Source organism: Helianthus annuus, chromosome 17 (genome assembly GCF_002127325.2).
Source record: "Helianthus annuus cultivar XRQ/B chromosome 17, HanXRQr2.0-SUNRISE, whole genome shotgun sequence".
Classification (NCBI taxonomy): domain Eukaryota; kingdom Viridiplantae; phylum Streptophyta; class Magnoliopsida; order Asterales; family Asteraceae; genus Helianthus; species Helianthus annuus.
The window spans coordinates 6,315,322-6,318,890 of record NC_035449.2 but is presented as its reverse complement, the minus strand read 5'-3'; the positions used below and the strand labels follow the sequence as shown (position 1 = coordinate 6,318,890).

General features: G+C 30.8%; 1 long non-coding RNA gene across 1 annotated transcript; it reads right to left on the bottom strand.

Moving 5' to 3' along the window:
- Positions 1 to 858: 858 nt before the first annotated feature.
- Positions 859 to 2,854, bottom strand: LOC110925722. The gene is made up of 3 exons (XR_002584691.2): positions 2,521 to 2,854; positions 1,537 to 1,592; positions 859 to 1,016 (listed from the first exon to the last, which is right to left on the bottom strand). It is a non-coding gene; the product is annotated as an uncharacterized LOC110925722 (long non-coding RNA).
- Positions 2,855 to 3,569: the final 715 nt, after the last annotated feature.

The following is a 3,569-nucleotide window of genomic DNA, read 5'->3' as shown; positions in this document are numbered from 1 at the left end:
GCGTGAGAGATTGTTTCCTTTTGAATATCTTTCATAATTTGTTGTATAAAATTGTTTAAATATAAAAATGCACCTCGTTTTATTGAATTCGAAACCTAAAATATTGCAAAATCTTGAAGAATTCCTTAAAAACTAAAAACTAATCTTGAAGAATTCCTAATAAACTAAAAACTATAAAATTAGTATTAGTATAAAAAATAAAGAAACACTATATAACTATAAAAATAAAGATATTAAATAAAAAGCATATTACTTCAATTCTTTAAGACTTTTTGTGTTAGATAGCATCACCTAAGTTTTCGTTATCAGAAAATTATTTCAGACATGACATATATCAACAACGTATATATGGTATAACAACAAAGTTAAACGCAGGGGCGGATTCAGGCTGGTTCCCGCCAGTCGGTATGGAAAAAAAACGTTTTTTTTGTAGTGTAAACCTTGTATGATTTGGAAAAAAAACGTTTTTTTGTAGTGTAAACCTTGTATGATTTGGAAAAAGGAACCCAGTGAAAAACTGGCTGGATCCGTGAAACAATAGGATCCTTGATCCTCTCCCTTGAAAGGGTTTCCATTATATAGAACCGTAACTTAAGGGATATTTACAAATATAATATTGTACAGAATGATAACCATAAATACATTATCTATTACACCCCCGCAATCGAAGCGGGAGGAGGCTGTAAGCTGAGACTGGACCGAAAATCTTCAAAGAGAACCCGTGGTAAGCCTTTGGTGAAAATGTCCGCAATCTGATATCGAGAAGGAACATGATGAACGCGAATCTTGTCACACCCCGACCCGCAGCGGAAAGGTACGGGGCATGATGATTGCCCATAGCTCATGACAACTAATTATTGTTTCAAGATTTAAAGCATATCCATTTAAATAGTCACATATCATATAATAATCAAAATTGTTCATACATTGTTCAATACAAACATATCAAGATTTCAATTTATTTTCCTAAGGCCCATGCTATGTGTCCACATCACTTGAACATCAACTTTGAAAACCTGCACCACGTTAGAAAAATATATTTTTGGGTCAACAAATAAGTTGGTGAATAATTTCCTCCGTTTTATAGAAAACACTTTTATATTTAATTCTTTAAAAGAAATATTTTTAACATGCACCTCAAGGTTAGTGTGTCATATCATCAACATAGCAAACATATCCATAAATCCAAATTTACCAAACAAGAATACACCATCAATAACAACACAAACAACCAAAATAAATAGACTCCTGATAATAGCGTGCATTAGGCTCAAGCCCCGAGGAGCGAGTCTAATACTGTTGGCGATACTAGGCTACAACCCATGGCCGTGGGGAACCTAGTCAGCCGTGTGGATCCACTAGAATAATAGCATGCAATAGACTTGACATCAGATAGCATATAGAATAATAGAATACACATAAGACGTTCACATAATAACACTTGATCATAGCATGTTAAGTAAATCGAAAAGTGTAACGTGATGCACCCCAAAATTTGAAAAAGTTAAAAAGGGGAAAGTGGAAGAAATTACTCACAGGTTGCGAAGAGTTAATCCACGAGAATGCATCGCACAAAAAGGAACGGTTTATATCTAAATAATAACCGCAATGTAAATAAACGAAATACTAAACGTAAGGATAACCTATTGATTTTAGGAAATTAGGTTCTCCTATTTGGGGACTTAGAATTATATCAAATTATATTTATTCAACCAAAAATACCCAAATCAATAATTATATGATTTTAGAATATATTAAAATAACAAAATCCTAAAATTACCATTTTAATGATTTCCAAATATTTGATCAAGCCAATAATTAAATAAGTTCATCAACTCATCTAATTATCATCTATAAAATAGATTTATTGATTGTTACATATTTTAATTTTATAATGAGAATTATTTGTATAACAATTTCACCAATTCTTAAATCGCATAATAGTTACCAAAGAAAACTCTAAAAATAATCTAGAAATATAACAATTATACAATCAGGAAAAAAAATCAGTAGAAACTTTAATCAAAATTTATTTGCAACAATCTTTGTATTTTTAAATAATTAAAACATTATATATATATATATATATATATATATATATATATATATCCAAATTATATTCATGAATCCTCCAAAAATTAAGGAACAATTTTATAAAAATTCCCTGGTGTTTATATAGGCTGAAAAAAAACAATAAAAATATTTATTTAGTTTATTTGAGATTATCTTGTATTTTTATTTGATTTATCTAATGGTTAAAACATAAATAATTCACCAAAATTCCAATTGATATCTAAAAATTCCCAAACTTTACACACAATATATTAGTATGATATATAACAGTATTATACTTTCAATTTCATCAAAACACAAGTCTAAATATAAAAGCCCCAAATTTTATGCATGAAGAACCCTAATTTCAACTAAAATTAAATTCGGATAAATTAGCCTTCTATCACTGAAATTGATAGAGGGCTTTTGTAGACACGAAAAAATAAGCAAGTTGGGCTTTGGAATCACCTGAAAAGGTTGAGAATTGAAGGAGATATCGTCCGCACAAGTTACAAGCCCTAGAATGTTCTTCGATTAAATTCATGACGCAGAGGTGATGAAATGGAGAAATTTCAGTGGGGTTTTGTATGGTTTTTACAGAGGATTAAAATGGTATAAGATTTGCAGGTCAATTCTACGAGTTGAAGAAAATCCCAAATCGTTCTTCAAAGAGCTTCCATGGTAAACAAATTTCTTATTATTCACCTTGGTTTCGGATGGTTAGGATATGATTCATGAAGCGAAATCATTACTCCTCTTAATTACGAGTTTACTGGTATTAATTTTGGAGTCCATACGTTAACCAAACGTTACGAATCACCACAATCCCTTCGGTTCGCATAACAGCTAAAGGGAAGAAGAAATACAGTTCGATCTGAAGATAGGTTTAAATTCAACTGCGCTAGGGTTTAAACATAAAAACATGTGTAGCTCAGGTGGTTCGCGCGTGACTTGTTTACTCAAGTGGGGCGGGTTCGAGTCTTGTTCCCTGCGTTTCTTTTATTTCGTTTTCTAAAAACTCTTTCAGTTATTTACACTTTCAGTCCCCGTAGTTTGTTAGAGTTACTAACTGGACTAACTTAGATAACCTACTTAGTTAACATACTTCTTACATACAACTAACTAACCTAGTTAGTTAACTTGTTTTTAATATATAGGTTTCTATTAATTGCAAAGCAACCTCTTAACTTATAACTTTGAGGTTTTGACAGTTTCAACCCTTTTAAGTTTCAAACTTGATTTAACAACCATTTTTAACGTAGTTAATTATTTCCCTTAAAGTTATTAACCAAACTAATCGAGTTTCGCTTATAAACCTCCGTTTTATCTCGGATTTAAACCAACGAAAAATGTGACGGTTTAATCTAGTAGTATACCATTGAAATTTATATATATATATATATATATATATATATATATATATTTAGAAATACTTATATTTATTTACCTGAAAAGGGTTAGATTTTGAAATCCGGTCGGATTTCGGAGGTCCGATTTTGACGGATGTTACAGTCTCC